Consider the following 24,249-nt stretch of genomic DNA (forward strand, 5'->3'; position numbering starts at 1 on the left):
GTAATGGCTTATGTAAAAACCATAATTTACCACTTAGATATACAGAATAATTAATAAAAATCTATAAAAAGCTTAGTAATTATTTCAACCAATTGACTTTCATTTTCATCACCTTGAAAATTACTTGAAGATTATTGATCTATTTTAAATACCTGAAGATAATTGGTCAGAATATATCAAAATCAGTAGTTGCTAAACTCAATGTTCTTATGAGTTTTCCTGATGGCTCAGTAGTAAACAATCTCCCTGCCAATGCAGGAAACATAGGCTTGATCCCTGGGTCAGAAAGATCCTCTGAAGAAGGAAATGGCTACTCATTCCAGTATTCTTGCCTAGAAAATTCCATAGAAAGGAGTCTGGTGGTCTATAGTCCATGGAGTTGCAAAGAATCAGACACCACTTATGACTAAACAATAACAAATGAGTTTTATGTGCCAGAGAAACTTTTTCAATATCCAAGAATAGACAATTAATTAGTAGAAGATCTAGGAAGCTGAGCACTATTAACTGTGAAAGAAAGTGAAAATCACACAGTCATGTCCGACTCTTTGCGAACTCGTGGACTATAAAGTCCATGGAAGTCTACAGACCAGAATAATGGAGTGGGTAGCCTTTCCCTTCTCCAGGGGATCTTCCCAACCCAGCGATCGAATCCAGGTTTCCCACATTGCAGGCAGATTCTTTACCAGCTGAGCCACGAGGGAAGCCCAGGAATACTGGAGTGGGTAGCCTACCCCTTCTCCAGAAGATCTTCCCAACCCAGGAATTGAACTGGGGTCTCCTGCATTGCAGGCAGATTCTTTACCAGCTGAGCTATCAGGGAAGCCTTAAGTATTAACTAAGCACCAAAATATTATTTTTATGTTCCCCCCTCCCTTTATCTAATTTCAAAGTTATTTATATTTTCTATGCCCAAATTATTAGTGTAAGTTAAAAATGAGTCATATTTCTTACAAACTGTTCATAGTTTATGATATCTTCCATGCATGCTAAACTTTTGAGCAAAAATTGTCTTGTTTTAAACTCTTGGTATTTTCATTGGAAATTTCTTTGCAGGCTTTATATGGCTTTTCAAGTACCTCTAAGGATTTATTAAACATAAAGACTGCAATTATTAAGTATGTTTTTATGTCTTCTCAGTATTTCCTTACACAGATAAATTTTAGGGCCTGGCTAAAATGTCTCAAAATCTCCTCCAGCATGATTCTTGGTTGATCTTTTATCTGAAATGCTTTTTATAAGATAACCTCATTTTTATCTAGTCCTCTATGCATCATTCTTCTACTTTAATTATCTGTTCATCCAATTTTTCTACACTAATTAGTACCACTGAATGCTTTGTTTAATGATTGCTTTTTGAAAACAGTATCCTATGCAGGGTAACTGTTTCTAACAAGAAGTGAGAAAGAATCCCTACTAAAGTATTACAATTCTGAGTGGGAAAAAAAGGGAAATAGTTATTTTTTACAAAGATCATTTTAAAATACTTGGTTAAAAACTATTTTTGACTCAGACCAGTTAAGGAACTCTGATCTAAATGATAAAATGAAATGGCATAATTTCTCAGTCACAGAATGGCTTCTCAACTTCATAACACATAAAATATTTAAACATGTGTCAAAAAAGATTTTCCAGTGTCAAAATAACCAATTTTATCCTGCTCTATTACTAAAACTTCCAGTGTGTGTGTGTGTGTGTGTGTGTGTGCGCTTAATGTATCTTAGTCTAGGGAAATATAGATGCATTTAATTAAACAGTATTTTTTCACCAGAAATAAAAGAGTACAAAATGGATACAATTTGTCAGTTATAGCATAAATGTAATCAGGATATAGAGGGAATAGTACTAGAAGATGAATCTAAAAATATAAGTTTACAATGATTCATGTAATTAAATATCAAGAATTTAGGATAAGTTTCAGCTGTCACTGGGAAATATTTAAAACTTTTAAGTCAGAAAAGTGACATTATTAGAATTGAGTTTTCAAAACTATAATTCTGAAAATGGCATATAATTCATAAGGAGAGTCTAAAAAGATGGAGATAAATTAATAGATATTAGTACAAGAAAGCATGATGGGCTGAATAGAGGTTTCAATCTTCAGTTTGGAAAGACAATAACAAAATGGGAATATATTTCATATGCAGAAACATTAGAACAGGGTTTCCAAATATTGATATGGTGAAGGAATGAGGAAAAAAAAAAAAATACAACAGCAGCAACAAGTCACTACCATTCATTGTTTTAGAAGAAATGTAAACAGTGACTTACAGGAGGACTTTAGATTTGGAAATTGAATGGCTAATGCCAGTAGATGTGATGTCATAAAAAATAATCATAACTCTGAATTTTTCAGAAACTTTTGAGACTTACTCCATTTCCTATCTAAACAAACCATAAACTTCTGGCATGAGATTTAATTCCCTCTGAGAATGGATTCCTCCACCACACAAGAGACCACATGTTAAACCACAGTAGATTTTTTTTAACAGTAGAGGTAGGTGCTTGTGGTGGTAACCTGATCCATGTAACCTGATCCATGTAGACACTGAACAATTTATCTCCTGACCATTCTCTCTTCTCCTTTACTCATGTTGCCCAGATGTGAAGTAATGGATATCTGTTGATATATTTGATAGGAGAAACTCATTTTATATAGTCCAGCAGCTCCTTTACTCTTTGGGAATCAGGCTACATATATGAAATCATTCTCTTTGATCCTACACACTATAAAATTGGTTCTTTGTGACCTCTAGTTTGATAGCTAAGTCTATATAATCCTGAACTTTAGTATTAGGATCCCAAGGCTGTAGTTTAAAACTTAGCTCTTTTTCATATTTCAGTTCATTACTATTATAATAATATTATAGCTTTTCACCCATTCAGTAAGTATGCAAGCATGTACAATGTGCCAGTATGTTCTAGAAATGGAAGATACAAAAGTTAACTTAATAGCCAAAGAACACTTTAACACGGATCTTACTTGATTTGTGTTAAAGGAGATAGGTTAGCTCATATTTACCATCTTCTTTGTTTCATTTCTCAATTGTTTCAGCTTTTGATTGAGGGAAAAATGTGTTATTTATTAATCTTATCCTCAATGCCACTCCTCCTCCAAATCATCTTGGTTTCAACCACTTCCCTAAATTTTATTTCCATTGCCATGTTTTAATTGTTTCTTCTACCCTCTCTATTTAACCTTCAAGTCTAATTTACATGCCATGACCTTAATCCTGGTAGTTCTACGCGCTCTGTGCAGTCCATCGCAGCTGCTGCAAGGTCAGGGGATGCAGCCAAGAAGAGCAACCCCATGTCCAAGGAGTGGTGGCAGCGTGAATGCATGTGGGCCAAGAGTAGCTACTCCACGTTCAAGGTCAGGAGGGGCGACCTTGTCCAAGGTAAGGAGCAGCGGCTGCACTTTGCTGGAGCAGCCATGAAGAGATATCCCACATCCAAGGTAAGAGAAACCCAAGTAAGACGGTAGGTGTTGCAACAGGGCATCAGAGTGCAGACACACTGAAACCATCATCACAGAAAAGTAGCCAGTCTTATTACATGGACCACAGCCTTGTCTAACTCAATGAAACTAAGCCATGCTGTGTGGGGCCACCCAAGATGGACAGGTCATGGTGGAGAGCTCTGACAGAATGTGGTCCACTGGGGAAGGGAATGGCAAAAAACTTCAGTATTCTTGCACTGAGACCCCATGAACAGTATGAAAAGGCAAAATAATAGGATACTGAAAGAGGAACTCCCCAGGTTGGTAGGTGCCCAATATACTGCACGAGATCAGTAGAGAAATAACTCCAGAAAGAATGAAGGGAAGGAGCCAATGCAAAAACAAAACCCTGTTGTGGATGTGACTGGTGATAAGGTCCGATATTGTAAAGAGCAATATTGCATAGGAACCTGGAATGCCAGGTCCATGAATCAAGGCAAATTGGAAGTGGTCAAACAAGAGATGGCAAGAGTGAATGTCAACATTCTAGGAATCAGCAAACTAAAATGGACTGGAATGGGTGAATTTAACTCAGATGACCATTATATCTACTGCTGTGGGCAGGAATCCCTTAGAAGAAATGGAGTAGCCCTCATAGTCAACAGAAGAGTCTGAAATGCAGTACTTGGATGCAGTCTTAAAAATGACAGAATGGTCTCTGTTTGTTTCCAAGGCAAACCATTCAATATCACGGTGATCCAAGCCTATGCCCCAACCAGTAATGCTGAAAAACCTGAAGTTGAACGGTTCTAGGAAGACCTAGAAGACCTTTTAGAGCTAACACCCAAAAATCATGTCCTTTTCATTATACGGGACTGGAATGCAAAAGTAGGAAGTCAAGAAACACCTGGAGTAACAGAAAAATTTGGCCTTGGAGTACGGAATGAAGCAGGGCAAAAGCTAATAGAGTTTTGCAAAGAAAACACAATGGTCATAGCAAACACCCTCTTCCAACAACACAAGAGAAGACTCTACACATGGACATCACCAGATGGTCAACACCGAAATCAGACTGATTATATTCTTTGTAGCCAAAGATGGAGAAGCTCTATACAGTCAGCAAAAACAGGACCGGGAGCTGACTGTGGCTCAGCTCATGAACTCCTTATTGCCAAATTCAGACTTTAATTGAAGAAAGTAGGGAAAAACACTAGACCATTCAGGTATGATCTAAATCAAATCCCTTAGGATTATATAGTGGAAGTGAGAAATAGATTTAAGGGGCTAGATCTGATAGAGAGAGTACCTGATGAACTATGGACGGAGATTCATGACATTATACCAGAGACAGGGATCAAGACCATTTCCATGGAAAAGAAATGCAAAAAAGCAAAATGGCTGTCTGAGAGTGTCTTACAAATAGCTGTAAAAAGAAGAGAAGTGAAAAGCAAAGGAGAAAATGAAAGATATTCCCATTTGAATGCAGACTTCCAAAGAATACCAAGGAGAGAAAAGAAAGCTTTCCTCAGCGATCAATGCAAAGAAATAGAGGAAAACAACAGAATGGGAAATACTAGAGATCTCTTCAAGAAACTTAGAGATACCAAAGGAACATTTCATGCAAAGATGAGCTTGATAAAGGACAGAAATGTTATGGACCTAACAGAAGCAGAATATATTAAGAAGAGGTGGCAAGAATACACAGAAGAACTGTACAAAAATAACCCAGATAATCATGATGATGTTATCACTCACCTTGAGCCAGACATCCTGGAATGTGAAGTCAAGTGGGCCTTAGAAGACATCACTACGAACAAAGCTAGTGGAGGTGATGGAATTTCAGTTGAGCTATTTCAAAACCTGAAAGATGATTCTGTGAAAGTGCTGCACTCAATATGCCAGCAAATTTGGAAAACTCAGCAGTGGCCACAGGACTGGAACAAGTCAGTTTTCATTCCAATGCCAAAGAAAGTCAATGCCACGGAATGCTCAAACTACTGCAAAATTGCACTAATCTCACACACTAGTAAAGTAATGCTCAAAATTCTCCAAGCCAGGCTTCAGCAATACGTGAACCATGAACTTCCAGATGTTCAAGCTGGTGTTAGAAAAGGCAGAGAAACAAGAGATCCAATTGCCAATATCTGCTGGATCATGGAAAAAGCAAGAGAATTCCAGAAAAGCCTCTATTTCTGCTTTATTGACTATGCCAAAGCCTTTGACTGTGTGGATCACAATAAACTGTGGAAAATTCTGAAAGAGATGGGAATACCAGGGCACCTGACCTGCCTCTTGAGAAAACTATATGCAGGTCAGGAAGCGACAGTTAGAACTGGACATTGAGCAACAGACTGGTTACAAATAGGAAAAGGAGTATGTCATGGCTGTATATTGTCACCCTGCTTATTTAACTTATATGCAGAGTACATAATGAGAAATACTGGGCTGGAAGAAGCACAAGCTGGGATCAAGAAATATTGGAGAAATATCAATAACCTCAGATACCCAGATGACACAAACCTTATGGCCAAAAGTGAAGATGAGCTAAAAAGCCTCTTGATGAAAGTGAAAGAGGAGAGTGAAAAAGTTGGCTTAAAGCTCAACATTCAGAAAACTAACATCATGGCATTCAGTCCCATCACTTCATGGCAAATAGATGGGGAAACAGTGGAAACAGTGGCTGACTTTATTTTTTGGGGCTCCAAAATCACTGCAGATAATGATTGCAGCCATGAAATTAAAAGACGCTTACTCCTTGGAAGGAAAGTTATGACCAACCTAGATAGCATATTAAAAAGCAGAGATATTACTTTGCCAACAAAGGTCCATGTAGTCAAGGCTATGGTTTTTCCAGTGGTCCTGTATGGATGTGAGAGTGGGACTGTGAAGAATGTTGAGCGCTGAAGAATTGATGCTTTTGAACTGTGGTGTTGGAGACGACCCTTGAGAGCCCCTTGGACTGAAAGGAGATCCAACCAGGCCATTCTAAAGGAGATCAGTCCTGGGTGTCCATTGGATGATGCTGAGGCTGAAACTCCAATACTTTGGCCACCTGATGCAAAGAGTTGACTCATTGGAAAAGACCCTGATGCTGGGAGGGATTGGGGGCAGGAGGAGAAGGGGATGGCAGTGGATAAGATGGCTGGATGGCATCACCGACTCGATTCACATGAGATTGAACGAACTCCGAGAGCTGATGATGGACAGGGAGCCCTAGTTGTTGCAGTTCATGGGCTCCCAAAGAGTCGGACACAACTGAGCAACTGAACTGAACCTTAATCCTTGTCACTATCAATGAAACTATATTATCTTATCTATGCTAATCTGAAAGGCTGTATGTTAACTTATTTTCACTCTGTATTTTATATAATATATAATTTAGATAGTTGACATGTAAATGATATCTTATTATGGAAAATTTGAATATATACAAAATTGGCTATATACATATCCATGGTAATATACTAGTATATTAAATATATTAATGTTAAGAAAATCTGTATGATCAATACTCAGCTTCAGCAATTATTAGTTCAAAATCAATCTGTTTTATTCAAACCTTCCATAACTTTCAAAAAATATTATCTTGAAACAAATTACAGATACCTTACCATCTAATTAGTACATATTTTATTATTTATTTCTAAAGGATAGTAAATTTAAGACACATATCCACAATATCATTATAATTCCCCTGAAAGAAACAGAAGTTTCTTAATATTTTCAATTATGCAATAAATTCGGAGATGGTTGGATGGTATCACCCACTCAATGGACACAAGGTTGAGCAATCTCTGGGTGTTGATGATGGACAGGGAAGCCTGATGTGCTGCAGTCCATGGGGTCACAAAAAGTTGAACATAACTGAGTGACTGAACTAAACTGATTGATTTAAGAAATATTGTAATGTTCAAAATTTCAATTGTCTCATGTGTGTCTTGTGATTATTGTTGTTTTAAATTTTAGTAAATCTTAATCCAAATAAATCTACCCTATGACTGCTTGATATGTGTTTTAAATTTCCCAAATCTATAGGTTTTCACTGTATCTATTTTTTCTTTGCAAGCTATTTGCTAAAGAAAGGGGGTCATTTGTAGAGTGTCTTATCTTAAGAATTTCACTGGTTTTTCTTCTCCCCTTGTCCCTGCCCATATGCCAAGGTGTTACTTGGAATATTGCTCTGATTTCTGTAATCTTTATAAATTGTACTTGAATACAGAGGCTTGATTTAGCTTATGTTAATTTTTGGGTAAGTCCACTTCATAAATGGCCATTCTTCCATCAATAGATGTACTATGTCTACTTTCTTATGTTGAGTGATAGCAGTTGCTAAAGACCAGCACCCTGATTCATTAATGTATGTGCTTTACAAATTGTAATTCTAACACCACTTCTCCATTTACTACTGAAATGCCACTCTTCATGTACTTGTAGGTTATCCGATAGTTTCAAAAGCAAAATAAATGTTTTTTTGGTTTTTTTTTTTACCTTTTTACTGGTTTTCAAAACAATTTCTTCATTAACATGCCTGATAATGACCAAACTAGATTTGTTTGTTCATCATAAAATCATGGATTACTAGTACGTGATGTTTTAATTTTTTGCATTTATTACAAAGATTTGCACAGTATTTCCTCCTTGACTAATGAAAATCTTATAAGATTGGCTCCTCAGTAATTTTTATCTGATCCTGTTGGTGATTGTTTCATCCTCATAATCTAGTGTGAGAATATGTTACAAATTTATCTTCCACAATTCCCAATTCACTTTTGTGAGGAATTGTGTTTCAAGACAACATTATATACATTACATGATTCATTGCTATTGAAAGTATAATTCTTTTAAATTTTTTATTGGAGGGTAATTGCATTACAATATTGTGCCAGTTTTTGCCATAAATCAAGATGAATCAGCCACAGGTATACATATATATTAAATCTATCATTCTTACATGATGTAGGTAAATGTATATGGTATGTTATTTACTGCTTATCTAATAAGGGTCATATATATGCTTCTAGTGGATAAGGAAATGGCAAACCATTCCAGTATTCCTGCCTGGAGAATCCCATGGACAGAGGAGCCTGGCAGGCTACAGTCCATGGGCTCACAAAGAGTCAGACAGGACTTGGTGACTGAACAACAATGTGTATATAGGGACTTCCTAGGTGGCGGTGGTGGTAGGTGGTGGTAGAAAGTGTCGTGTTGAAAGTGTCATTTGTGCCTGACATCGGTCGTATAGTTTATATCTGTGTTTAGTTATAGTTTACAGTGATAGTTTATAGTCGTATTGCTTATAGTTTTAGAAGATGAATGAAGAAATTATGAATAAATATATTTAACTTTATATAAATAAAACAAATGAAAATGTACACCCAGAAAGTGGTATACTCTACAGAGAAGGAGCATTCCAAGATATTTCAAAACTCAGTGATTTAGTTGTACATTCCTATTGAATATTGTACCATGGTCAGTAAACAAAATAAAAATGTAAAATAAATCTTAAATTATTTGCAATTATATGTATTATTAAACATATCGTTCTGAGAGTATTAGTTCAGTTCAGTCGCTCAGTTGTGTCTCTTTGCGACCCCATGGACTGCAGCATGCCAGGCCTCCCTGTCCATCACCAACTCTCAAAGTTTATTCAAACTAATGTCCATTGAGGATGTGATGGTTGGATGTGTTCCAACCATCACATCCTCTGTCGTCCCCTTCTCCTCCTGCCTTCAATCTTTCTCAGCATCAGTGTCTTTTCCAATGAGTCAGCTCTTTGCATCAGGTGGCCATAGTATTGGAATTTCAGCTTCAACATCAATCCTTCCAATGAACATTCAGGACTGATTTCCTTTAGGATGGACTGAGAGTATTAAGTGTGAATAAACTGAGAGACAAGGAATATACTAATGTATTCTGTCAAGTGTTATTAAAAATTGGGGATTTAAGCATGGAAGAAAGAATTATAAATTTTAAGAAAGAATCTAAAAATTATTTGTTGTAAATAGTTATTGGAAAATTATACATTTCAGTAGAGATTCATGATTTATTTTAATTCTACCTATTTATAGCTGTATTTTGTTGTTGTTCAGTCTCTAATTCTTGTCTGACTCCTTGCAACCCCATGGACTTCAACACACCAGCCTTCCCTGTCCTTCACTCTCTCCCAGAGTATGCTCAAATTCATGACCACTGATTTGGTGATACTGTCAACCATCTCATCCTCTGCTGTCCCCTTTTCCTTTTGCGTTCAATCTTTCCTGGCATCAGGGTCTTTTCCAATGAGTCAGCTGTTTATATCATGTGGCCTCTTTATATCATTGGAGCTTCAACATCAGTCCTTCCAATAAATATTCAACGTTGATTTCCTTTATCATTGACTAGTTTGATCTTGCAGTTGAAGGGACTTTCAAAGTCTTCTCTAACACCACAGTTCAAACGCATCAATGCTTTGGCACTCAGGTTTCTTTATGCTCCAATTCTCACATCTGTAAATGACTATTGGAAAAACCATAGATATGACTATATGGACTTTTATTGGCAAAGTAATGTTTCTGATTTTTAATACACTGTCTAGGTTTGTCATAGCTTTCCTTTCAAGGAGCAAGTGTCTTTTTAATTTCATGGTTGTAGTCACTACCCATAATAATTTTGGAGCCCAAGAAAATGAACTGTATCACTGTTTACACATTTTCCCATTCTATTTGCAATAAAGTGATGGGACCAGATGCCATAATCTTAGATTTCTGAATGCTGAGTTTTAAATAAGTTTTTTTTCACTCTTCTCTTTCACCCTCATCAAGAGGCTCTTTAGGTCCTCTTCACTTTCTGCCATTAGAGTGGTATCATCTATATGTCTGAGGTTGTTGATATTTCTCCTGCAATCTTGATTCAGCCTGTGATTCATCCAATCTGACATTTCACATGATGTATTCTGCATATAAGTTAAATAAGCAGGGTGACAATATACAGCCTTGTTGAACTTGTTTCCCAATTTTGAACCAGTCTTTACTTTGTTGTTCAGTTGTTCAGTCATGTCTAACTCTTTGTGACCCCATGGACTGCAAATACACCATGCTTCCATGGCTTTTCTTGAACTTTACTTTCACTACCAGATACATCCACAACTATTGTTTCAGCTTTGGCCCAGCCTCTTCATTATTTCTGGAAGTATTTCTCTTCTCAGTAGTATATTGTACATCTTCTGACCTGGGGGACGTATCTTCCAGTGTCATATCTTTTTGTCTTTTCATACTGTTTATGGAGCTCTCTTGGCTGGAATAACTGGAATGGTTTCCAATTCACTACTCCAATGGACCATGCTTTGTCAAAATGCTCCACTATGAACCACCCATCTTGAGTGGTCCTGTATGGCATGGCTAGTAGCTTGATTGACTTAGAGAACCCCCTTTACTATGACAAGGCTGTGATCCATGAAGGGATAACAGCTATGTATGAAGCACAAATAGTCTATAACTCTACTATTCAAAAGGAAAGTTCTTTTGAAAAGAAATAATTCCATGTGAATTTGTTCTGATAGTCATTTCTTATTATTTTTTAATCTCCTTTCCTTTCTGACAGTCATTTTATTTGGAAATAACCTAGGGTCCTACTGTTGAAATAGATACCTAGAAGAACAACTGTCTAATCAATGGAACTAAGTTAATATTAATTTCAAGAGACTAGATAAGAAATCATTTATTTTTTAAACTATATTTTCAAAATATGTCCATAATTTTGAAGAGATTTGAAGCTACATGAAAAATCATAGACTCCTACCTGTCAGAACATCTTTCTCAAGTCACACACAAATAGAACATACTTTTTCCTCTAGTAATTACAACAATCTTTTAAAAATAATAAAATGTACTGCTACTTTATAATTTTGAAATGCCATTATTGACATTTTATTAAATCACAAGAGACTTTAGCAATTTTACATACCTGTTTCAACCTAAGCAATACCATTTCCTTCAGTTCAGTTCAGTTGCTCAGTCATGTCCGACTCTTTGCGGCCCCATGAACCGCAGCATGCCATGCCTCCCTGTCCATCACCAACACTAGGAGTCCCCCTAAAAGAAGTCCATTGAGTCAGTGATGCCATCCAACCATCTTGTCCTCTGTTGTCCCCTTCTCCTCCTGCCCTCAACCTTTCTCAACATCAGGGTCTTTTCAAATGAGTCAGCTTTTCGCATCAGGTGGCCAAAGTATTGGAGTTTCAGCTTCAACATCAGTCCTTCCAATGAACACCCAGGAATGATCTCATTTAGAATGGACTGGTTGGATTTCCTTGAAGTCCAAAGGACTCTCAAGAGTCTTCTCCAACACCACAGTTCAAAAGCATCAATTCTTCTGTGCTCAGCTTTCTTTATAGTCCAACTCTCGCATCCATGCATGACCACTGGAAAAACCACAGCCTTGACTAGACAGACCTTTGTTGACAAAGTAATGTCTCTGCTTTTTAATATGCTGTCTAGGTTGGTCATAACTTTCCTTCCAAGGAGTAAGACTCTTTTAATTTCATGGCTGCAATCACCATCTGCAGTAATTTTGGAGCCCAGAAAAATAAAGTCAGCCACTGTTTCCACTGTTTCCCCACCTATTTGCCAGGAAGTGATGGGACCGGATACCATGATCTTAATTTTCTTAATGTTGAGCTTTAAGCAAACTTTTTCACTCTCCTCCTTCACTTTCATCAAGAGGTTCTTTAGTTTTTCTTCACTTTCTGCCATAAGGGTGGTGACATCTGCATATCTGAGGGCTATTATAGATGAACTAGATATTTGGGCTCAAAATTTTTCTTTATTTTTAGTTAGTTAGTGCATAATGATTAATTTATTATTTTATAACTCTTGTACCAAATAGATGGGTGGATAGATGAGTGGATGGAATTTTTTTATTTATTTATAATTTTCTCTGTACTTATCAAAACTATTTTCAAAACTCTCAAACAAAAATTTTAAAACTAATCATTTTTGACAATAGTAGACATACCAAGAAATCATCCCAATTCTTTTTGGTTTCCTTCACGGATATGCATGTGGACCCTTTTGTTCCCTTGTTCTCTGTATCTGATCTATAATTGTCATGTTAAATTTTACCAGCCTGTCTTCTGTTTTGTTTGCTCTTGTATTTTTTCTTTTTCCTTTTCCTTAGATTAGGCATCTTCTCTGCTAGATAATGTTAAAGAGCCACTGAAAGATATATTCCTTGCATTCTTACATGTCTAAAATATCATTGGCATATATTTGAGAGACAGGTTTTCTGATTATAAAAGTCAAATTTGGAAACAGTTTTATTTTCTGAAATTTGAAGTCATTGATCACTATTGTCTACTATTGAGAAGTCTTATCATCATGTGTACCTTAAAATTTTATGGTTTATATGTTGTCTATAAGTTTTCCTCTAGTATATTTTAATCCTTCTGTCTGAAAAAAAGTTCTGAAAATATATTAAGAAGTGACTTGGAATGGTGTTTTCCCACTTTGATTTTCTATACAAGTTACATGATTTCAGATAATATTTTACTGTTCTAAAACTTTTTGTCATTTAGCTGTGGGAAATATTCTTAATGTATCCTTGTAAATCACTATTTCACTTTTGATTTTTACAAATAATGTTTCCTCTCTGATTGTTATCCTTAAATTACCTCTTTTCAAATGAATTCAAAACCTTATTTTATATATCTGAGACTATTATAGATACTGTTAAAACTTTTTATTCCTTCAATTTCCTTTTCTTTGTTTCAGGTTTGAGCTCCAAATTTAACATGGGGAAAAGTTCTTTCATTAAATATTTATCAGTTCTGGTCTTTCCTCCCCTCTCCACACCCCTCTTTGAGAAGCACTAAAATCAATTAGCAGAAACTCTGTGAATGACAAGTATTTTATTTGTAACAATTCACCAAAAAAAAATTGGGTTCTTCTCCTTCTGAGAAGATAAGGATCTGGACATGTTATTAGGAGTCCTTTTTATTAATCCCTCACATGTTTTAGAGGTATGCTTTTCCCTGTCTTTTTCTATGGCTATTGTTTTAGATAATGAACCATATCTGCTCTTGGCCTTGGTTGTGTGACATGGAATGGCCCACTTCTAATTGCTCCCCCTGCTCTGTAGGTACTTAGTGTTTACTTCTTTTAGATTTGCTAACTTCCCCTTATTCTGTCTGTAAGTTGAGAACCTTCTAGACTTTCTAGTTTTTTTTTCATTAAGTTTATACTTTTATTTATCCTCATTTTAAGTGAAATTACGTGATGCTTACTCCTTGGAAGAAAAGTTATGACCAACCTAGATAGCATATTGAAAGCAGAAACATTACTTTGCCAACAAGGGTCTGTCTAGTCAAGGCTATGGTTTTCCAGTGGTCGTGTATGGATGTGAGAGTTGGATTGTGAAGAAAGCTGAGCGCTGAAGAATTGATGCTTTTGAATTGTGGTGTTGGAGAAGACTCCTGAGAGTCCCTTGGACTGCAAGGAGATCCAACCAGTCCATTCTAAAGAAGATCAGCCCTGGGTGTTCTTTGGAAGGAATGATGCTAAAGCTGAAACTCCAGTACTTTGGCCACCTCATGTGAAGAGTTGACTCATTGGAAAAGACTCTGATGCTGGGAGGGATTAGGGGCAGGAGGAGAAGGGGACGACAGAGGATGAGATGGCTGGATGGCATCACCGACTCAATGGATGTGAGATTGAGTAAACTTCGGGAGGTGGTGATGGACAGGGAGGCCTGGCGTGCTGCGATTCATGGGGTCAGAGAGTCGGACACGACTGAGCGACTGAATTAAACTGAACTGAACTGAAGTAAGGAACAAAGGCAGACATATTAAATAGAGGTTCAATTGAGCACTTTTAACTGTTTTTTTGTTTGTTTGTTTTTAATATAGTTCTTAGCTTTCTATTTCCTAATCTTATAATGTTTCTATGCATCTTAGAAATTTCTTGTGATTATAACCAATAATAAAAAAGAAATCTGAGAAAAGTCACTATGTATAATGTTATTACAGACTTTGTGGGGAGTTTTAAAGCTAATTCACTCTACTAACTGATTCCATTAGCATTTGCTGTCTAAGAAAATGTGGGAAAGTCAGTCACTTTCAGAGATGAAAGTGAAAGACTCATCTTTCAGAGAGTTGTGTCCAACTCTTTCTGATCCCTTGGACTATACAGTCCATGATATTATCCAAGCTAGAATACTGGAATGGGTAGCTGTTCCCTTCTCCATGGGATCTTCCCAACCCAGGGATCAAACTCAGGATTCTGGCATTGCAGGCAGATTCTTTACCAGCTAAGCCACCAGGGAAGCACTTAGGGAAGCCTAAGAAAATACCTTAAAACTAAAATCTTAAACTAATAAACACTTTGTTGGCCCATGAATCTATAGGTGTATAATTCTGGGTATATACTGGATACTCCTCTCGTCTGGGCTCAGCTCATTCTCTGGTATCTTAACAGAGAATTACTGAGTTGATAAAAAAAAAAAAACAAAAAAAAAAACCTCTGATGCCTCTCTCCAGTGAATCCCTCATCCTTCATCAACTAGTGAGGGCTACTTTACCTCATAATGGGAGAGTTTGAGGTGCAATAGTGTATAAACTCCAATGAATAAACTAAAGCTATTCACCCATCTCACTTAAGCTGGCTTAAAACTCAACATTCAAAAAACTTAGATCATGGCATCTCGTTCCATAACTTCATGGCAAATAGATTGGGGAAATTATGTAAACCATGACAGACTATTTTTCTGGCCTCCAAAATCACTGTAGATGGCGACTGCAGCCATGAAATTAAATGATGCTTGCTCCTTGGAAGAAAAGCTATGACCAAACTAGACAGTGTATTAAAAGGAGAGACATTACTTTACTGCCAAAGTCCATCTAGTCATAGCTATGATTTTTCCAGTAGTTATATATGGATGTGAGAGTTGGAGCATAAAGAAGGATGAGTGCCAAAGAACTGATGCTTTTGAATTGTAGTGCTGGAGAAGATGCTCAAGAGTTCCTTGGACTGAAGGAGATGAAATCAGTCAATCCTAAAGGAAGTCAACCTGGAATATTCATTAGAAGGACTGGTGCTGAAGCTGAAGCTCCAATACTTCGGCCACCTGATGCAAAGAGCTGACTCTTTGGAAAAGATGCTGATGCCAGGAAAGATTGAGGGCAAGAGGAAAGGGGGATGACAGAAGATGAAATGGTTGGATGGCATTACTGACACAGTGGACATGAGTTTGAGCAAGCTCCGGGAGACGGTGAGCCAGGAAAGCCTGGTGTGCTGCACTTCACAGGGTTTCAAAGAGTCATACATAACTTTGTGACTGAACAACAATTCACCCATAATATTTTTTTGTTGACTAAAAAAGTTTAGTCACCCACTGACTAAAGCAAGTCACATGGTCTAGCCTAGATTCAAGTGATAAAAGAGTAGACTCCACCAGTTTATGTAAGATGTTGCAAAGTGACATTGCAAAAGTGGGCTATAAAAATTGTGGCCATTTTTTCAATTTACCACATTGCTAAATGTTTTATAAGAGAAAAAATTGTTAATGTATACTATTAAAAAGAGAAGTACAGATGAATACAGACGGCCAACAAATACATGAAAATATGCTCAACACTGGACTTCCCTGGCATTGCAGTGGATGAGTATCTGCTTTCCAATGCTGGGGACACAGTTTTGATCCATGATCCAGGATGATTCCACCTGCTGTGAGCAACTAAGCCCATTCTCCACAACTACTGAGCCAGTGCTCTAGAGCCTATGTGCCACAACTACTGAAGCCCACGTGCTCTAGGGTCCATGAGGCACAACTACTGAAACCCACATGTCTAGAGCTTGTGCTCTGCAACAAGAGAAGTCACTTCAATAAGATATACATGCACCACAACAAGCTCCCTCTTGCCACAACTTAAGATAGCCTGCACAAAAGCAACAGAGATACAGCACAGTCAAAGGAAAAACAAAAAAGGATTCTCAACATTGCTCATTATTAGAGAAATTCAAGTCCAAAATGCAGTGAAGTATCCCCTCCCACCAGTCAGAATGGCCATTATCAAAAAATCTACAAACTATAAATGCCAGAGAGGATGTGAACAAAAGGGAACCCTCTTGCCCTGTTGGTGGGAATGTAAATTGATAACAATGACTATGGAGGACAGTATTCAAATTCCTTAAAAAACTAGGAATAAAACTACCATATGGTCCAGCAGTTCCACTACTGAGTATACACCCTGAGAAAACCATAATTCAAAAAGACACATATTCCCCAGTGTTGATTGCAGCACTATTTACAATCACCAGGTTGTTGACCTAGATCTCCATCAACAGATGAATAGATAAGGAAGTTGTGGTACATATATACAATGGAATATTACTCAGCCATAAAAAGTAACACATTTGAGTCAGTTGAAATGAGGTAGATAAATCTAGAGTTATACAGAGTAAATATATGGAATATAGAAAACTGGTACTGATGAACCCATTTGCAGAGCAAAAATAGAGATGCAGATGTAGAGAATGATCCCAGGGAAGTGTGTGATAAGCCTCAAACTTATCCCATCCTACCCCTATAGGTTATCACACAGTGGTGGGCTGGGCTCCCTGTTTTATATCCCAACTTCCCATTAGCTATCAATTTTACACATTGTGATTTTATGTATATGTATATATATACACATATGTCATATATATGACATATATATGTCAATGCTACTCTCTCATTTCATCCTGTGATTTCCTTCCCCTGCTATGTCCACAAAACCATTCTCTACATCTGCATCTCTATTTTTGCTCTGCAAATGGGTTCATCAGTACCATTTTTCTATATTCCATATATTTACTCTGTACAACTCTAGATTCATCTACCTCCTATATATATATATATATATATATATATATATATATATATATATATAGGAGCTTCCTTCATAGCTCAATTGGTAAAAAATCTGCCTGCAATTCAGGAGACCGGGTTCAATTCCTGGGTTGGGTAGATCCCCTGGAGAAGGAAATGGCAATCCACTCCAGTATTCTTGCCTGGAGAATCCCATGGACAGAGGAGCCTGGCAGGCTGTAGTCCATGGGGTCACAATGAGTTGGACATGACTTAGTGACTAAACCACCACCATATATGTATATGCTGATTTTTGTTGTATGGCAGAAACCAACACAACATTGTAAGCAATTATCCTGCATTAATTTTTTTTTTAATTACTGATATTTATTTCTTGGTAGGAGAGCCAAACATGAATTCATATAGAGCTCTCTCTAATGTGGGAATATAAATAGCTTTCACTGATTGTGGCCCATAGTCAGTTGCAAGCAGCTAATCTAGGAATGCTTAAAATTCTCCGAGCCAGGCTTCAGCAATACATGAACCATGAACTTCCAGATGCTCAAGCTGGTTTTAGAAAAGGCAGAGGAATGAGAGATCAAATTGCCAACATACGCTGCTGCTAAGTCACTTCAGTCGTGTCCGACTCTGTGTGACCCCATAGACGACAGCCCACCAGGCTCCCCTGTCCCTGGGATTCTCCAGGCAAGAACACTGGAGTGGGTTGCCATTTCCTTCTCCAAAATATCCACTGGATCGTCAAAAAAGCAAGACAGTTCTAGAAAAACATCTATTTCTGCTTTATCGACTATGCCAAAGCCATTGACTGTGTGGATCACAATAAACTGTGGAAAATTCTGAGAGATGGGAATACCAGACCACCTCACCTGTCTCTTGAGAAATCTGTAGGCAGGTCAGGAGGCAACAGTTAGAACTGGACATGGAACAACAGACTGGTTCCAAATAGGAAAAGGAGTACGTCAAGGCTGTATATTATCATTCTGCTTATTTAACAGATATGCAGAGTACATCATGAGAAATGCTGTGCTGGAGGAAGCACAAGCTGGAATCAAGATTGCTGGGAGAAATATCAATAACCTCAGATATGCAGATGACACCACCCTTATAGCAGAAAGTGAAGAAGAACTAAAGAGCCTCTTGATGAAAGTGAAAGAGGAGAGTGAAAAAGTTGGCCTAAAGCTCAACATTCAAAAACTAAGATCATGGCATCTGGTCCCATCACTTCATGGCAAATAGATGGAGAAACAGTGGAAACAGTGGCTGACTTTATTTTTCTGGGTTCCAAATCACTGCAGATGGTGATTGAAGCCATGAAATTAAAAGGCGCTTGCTCCGTGGAAGGAAACTTATGACCAACCTAGACAGTGTATTGAAAAGCAGAGACATTACTTAGTCAACAAAGGCCTATTTAGTCAAGGCTATGTTTTTTCCAGTGGTCATGTATGGATGTGAGAGTTAGACTATAAAGAAAACTGAGTGCAGAAGAATTGATGCTTTTGAACTGTGGTGTTGGAGAAGACTCTTGAGAGCCCCTTGGACTGCAAGGAGATCCAACCAGTCCATCCTAGAGGAGATAAGTACTCTGTGTTCATTGGAAGAACTGATGTTGAAGCTGAAAGTCCAATATTTTGGCCACTTGATGTGAAGAGCTGACTCATGTAAAAAAACCCTGATGCTGGGATCGATTGAGGGCAGAAGGAGAAGGGGACAACAGAAGATGAGATGATTGAATGGCATCACCGCCACAATGAACATGGGTTTGGGTGGACTCCAGGAGTTGGTGATGGACAAGGGGGCCTGGCGTGCTGTGGTTCATGTTGTCACAGAGTCAGATATGACTGAGCGACTGAACTGAATTGAATCTAGGGATAAATGACCAGTAAAGAATATTCATAACCACAATTTCTATATAGACATATTTTCAGGTAAACACAGTATGTTTAATTTACAAATGGTGAGTATTTGCATTAAAATTAATTTTTATAAATAAAATATAAGGAAACATTCACAGAAAGCAGGAACACTGAACATAGATGCAGTTTTTCATTACCTTTTCAATATGGATGGAGTTCACATCTGCAGGAGGGATTCAGTTATGCTATTTTAAGCATAACACAAAAGAAAGGTGAGATATGAAGTGCAAGTAAATTATAGGAAAGCAGGTAACAAGTTTCCTTCTTGGTTATATGTTCTACTTTAAAAAAAAGTATTTGTGAAAATGATATTTAGAAATAAAAGAAAATGCTATGGCCTCTAATAACAGTTTTCCTGTGGAATATATGTGAAAATGGTAAAGAAAATAAATTATTGGGTGAACTCATATATGTTTAAATAAAGAGATGAAATGGTATTTATCACAAAATTGTAGAAACTAGAATATGTTATATAAGCACAGAAGTAATATTGTATGTATAAAAGCTACTATGTTCATGTTAGGATTTTAATTGTTTTGCTTTGTATTTTTATTTATAACTTATTGCTAAAGATGATATGAAATATAAATCAGAAGAAAGGTAATCAGATGGTTAAGATGTAATTAAGATTTTAGAATGGAAATATTATGGAAAGAAATAAAATCAGACAAGTCAAAATGAGGTTTCTTTGTAATGTAAAAGACACCACACTGATATGAAAGGTCAGCCATATGTGAACACACAAATAATCACAAAATCAACCCTTTTGGTGACCAACAAAATTATAGGGCTCTAAGTGAGCTCTTCCTCAAATAGCCCAAAATGATACCAAAATACGTTTTCTTTTACTGAGCTGTACATTGGTCTAATAGTGATGAACTAAACCCTCAATTGTGTGTGACTCTTTGCAACTCCCTGGACTGTACCTCACCAGGCTTCTCTGTTTACGGAATTTTCCAGGCAAGAATATTAGAATGAATTGCCATTTCCTTTTCCAGGAGATCTTCCCAACCCAGGTGGATTGAACCTGAGTTTCTTGCATTGCAGCCAGATTCTTTACTGTCTGAGCCACTAGGCAGTAACACTTTCACTTTTCAAACCATAAGTATGTATATATTTACCAATTATGTACAGAGGCTAAACAGGGAAATATGTAAGAACTATCAAGTGCACTTATTACTGTAGTAATGTAGTTCCATTAGTTCATTAAGCATGTGGGATAAAGGCAACCTTATCTCTCCAGTACTTCTCCTTCAACTTAAGTAGATAACCTTATGCTTGACATTCTCACTTGATTTATGGTTACTGACTGTGAAAAATAAAAAAGAGAACTGTCCACTACAAAAATCTTGAGGTTTCTTAACTTATGTAAGAAATATCTCTCTCTTGTTACATGACATAGAATTAAAATTAAAGCATTAAATTTGATAAGATCATTAACTTTGTTTCTTCACTGCTATGTCCAATGTTTGAAACATTGCCTGGCATAGAGTAAAAATTAAATTTTAGAAAAATTAAATTATTTATCATGTATATGTACTTTCTTCATCTTTTCGTAGACTGTGTAATTTTTATCCTACCAGTAAGCATTTATTCAAAACTTATTTGGTATATCAAGTTAATATTGTTGTTTCTGATGAGTTGCTCAATCATGTCTGACTCTTTGTGACCCCATGGACTATAGCCCACTAGGCTCCTCTTTCCATGGGTTTCTCCAGGCAAGAATACTGAAGCGGGTTTCCATTCCCTTCTCTGGGAGATCTCCTTGACCCAGGAATCAGACCTGGGTCTCTCATATTGTGGGCAGATTCTTAACCATCTGAGTCACAAGGGTTAATTTCAAGTCAAACTTCAAGTTTTACATTATTTTTTTCTTAGCTGTATTTATCAGAGGTTGTACTATTTCCTGTATCTATTACAACCTTGAGATGTGGTCCCATTAGTTCATCATTAAACATCTGGGATGAAGGCAACCTTATCTCCCCAATACTTCTCTTTCAACTTCAATAGCAAGATAGCTTTATTCTTGACATTCTCATTATCACTTGATTTATGGTTACTGTAAAAAATAAAAATGAAAAATGTTCCCTAGAAAAACCTCAAAGATTCTTAAGTTACATTTTTAAAAAATTAATTTTAATCATCAGGATTGAGGCAAATTGTCTAAAAATAAGCTGCACATATTGAATACTAATATATAGATATAGATGTACATGCAAATATGAGAACATCAACAATAAATGCAAGAAACTTGTCCATCATCCTTCCAAATTTTCTCTTTCCTCTTAACTTCTTACTGCTCCCTTCCCATTTCAAACCATCACTGATCTGCTGTTGACTCTGTTTGCTATGTATTAGCCTGTATTTTCTGGAGAAGGTAATGGCAACCCACTCCAATACTCTTGCCTGGAAAATCCTATGGGCAGAGGAGCCTGGTAGGCTGCAGTCCGTGGAGTCGCTATGAGTCAGACATGACTGAGCGACTTCACTTTCACTTTTCACTTTCATGCATTGGAGAAGGAAATGGCAACCTACTCCAGTGTTCTTGCCTGGAGAATCCCAGGGACGGGGAGCCTGGTAGGCTGCCGTCTATAGGGTCACACAGAGTCGGACATGACTGAAGCGACTTAGCAGCAGCAGCAGCAGCAGCAGCAGCAGCCTGCATTTTCTAGGATTTTATGTAAATAAAAATATACAACATGTACTCTCTATGTATTCATTTACTACTTTATATCCTCTCCTAGTGTCTTGTGGTTATAATTTGCTTCTCCTTACAGTGAAATTTTCTTCCTAGTACTACTGTAAACTTTATTATTTGTCAACTTTGCTCAAAATGTAGATAAAATGTTAGCTGGAATAAAAAAAATATATAACACTTTTATATTCAATGCATTAAGCAGGGCACTCAAAGCCAGTGCTTGGGACAACTCCGAGAGATGGTGTGAGGAGAGAGGTCAGAGAGAGTTTCAGGATGGGGGGACACATGTGTACCTGTGGCTGATTCATGCCGATATATGGTAAAAACCATCACAATATTGTAAAGTAATTATCCTCCAATTAAAATAAATTAATTTAAAATATAGCACTTCTCGTGAACATGTGAAATGTCATGTATGAAACGAGATGTCAGTCCAGGTTCAATGCACGATGCTGGATGCTTGGGGCTGGTGCACTGGGACGACCCAGAGGGATGGTGTGGGGAGGGAGGAGGGAGGAGGGTTCAGGATGGGGAACACATGTATACTAATTAAATAATTTTCTATTAAAGAAAAAAAAAAAGAAAGAATGCATTAAAAAAATATAGCACTTCTTAGACAATGATAAGATTTCAAGAAAAGTTAGATTCATGATTATGAAGAAAGAAAGGTATAACCTGTAGAAATCAATTCCATTTTAGAGATAGTTACCAAACTTCATTATATTGACAAAACGATAGAGTTTTAAGGAAAATTTTCTTTATTATAAAGTGAATTCACACAGATTTCTGCTTTTCAATGTGCTTGAAGTGAGATATACATATTAATCAGGGAACCCTTAGAGAGTATTCACTGAAATTTCTACTGTTAATATTCACTGATTCCACAACTTGCTAGTTTCCGTATATCCTAGTGAATCAGAAAAGTCTCAGGAGATTTTTGGAACATTGATCAACACAGCACTTAAGGCTTTACAGTTTCAGTTTCTTCAATGTGTGCCTTTCATAAACAGATTTAAAAACTTCCCAAATGAGGATTCAACAGTGTGCTTACACACACACACACATACCACATGTACACATATCCATTCCTCATTTAGGTTTTGGGACAAGTTCGAATTGTTTATGCCCAAAATAGAAACACTATTTGATTAATACCACCTGGTATGCAACTGGTTCCAGGTCAAGGTAGAGCACCTAATAATGGAAAATAAAATGACCAGGCAGCCAGACTGCATATCAAAAGAATGAGTGATGAAAAGCAACAAATTGTAAGGTTATTTGGGCCCACCATCAATCTACCATATGCAGCCTCTACAATAGTGAAAGAAAAACTTCCTGTTATTTTTAGTCACCAGGTTTGTGGTAATTTGCCACTGCAGCCCTATGTAACTAACACAAACCCATAAAAGTGCTAGCCAAGATTAGAGGACTCTCCAGTGAAGCAGAGAGGTGGTAAGTAGCAGTTGCTATCTTGAGAACAGCTGCAGAATGAGGATAGCTTCTCCTATATACCTTACTCTTTGAAGTTTCCCCAGAAAGATTCTAACTAGTATCCTAGTCCAACCAGTTCCCAAACCTCAGGAAAATGGATTTGAACATTGTTGGGGGGTGGGGAGGGGAGCAGTTAATAGATACTATAGGGCCCAACCCAGATCCCTTTTTAGTTTTGAGAGGCTTACTCTTCCCTGTGCAGATAGTGTTGTTGGCTTTGTGCTATAACCTAAAACCTACTCTGATAATTGTTTTCAGTTGAAAAAATCCACCTAGCCAATGAAATTTCTTTCTGCCTGGGGTGCAGCATACATACAATGACCCATGTATAGTAACAAGGCTCAGATTCCTTGACCTAAGGTGGACAATTCTGAAAAGTGATTTTGAGTGTGGAACTCTCCTTGAAACAGATAATGTCTGCATCATAGTTCAACCTTTCATTTGAACAGAAGTAACAGAAGAGTTGTTTTAACAACAGAAGAGTTGTTTCATTTTTCTTAATTACTTTTGATAGCCCAGAATTATCTATTTAAGCTAACCCATGTAGAAATTGGACAATCATAATTTTAATACAATTTTATATTAATACAATTTAAACAATTTAGAAGTTTTTCTAACAGAAAGCAAAAATTATAGACATTCACTTCAGTTCAGTTCAGTCACTCAGTCATGTCTGACTCTTCGTGACCCCATGAATTGCAGCACACCAGGCCTCCCTGTACATCACCAACTCCTGGAGTTCACTCAAACTCATGTCCATCAAGTCGATGATGCCATCCAGCCATCTCATCCTCTGTCGTTCCCTTCTCCTCCTGCCCCCAATCTCACCCAGCATCAGAGTCTTTTCCAATGAGTCAACTCTTGGC

This window comes from Bos javanicus, chromosome 6 (genome assembly GCF_032452875.1).
Source record: "Bos javanicus breed banteng chromosome 6, ARS-OSU_banteng_1.0, whole genome shotgun sequence".
Classification (NCBI taxonomy): Eukaryota; Metazoa; Chordata; class Mammalia; order Artiodactyla; family Bovidae; genus Bos; species Bos javanicus.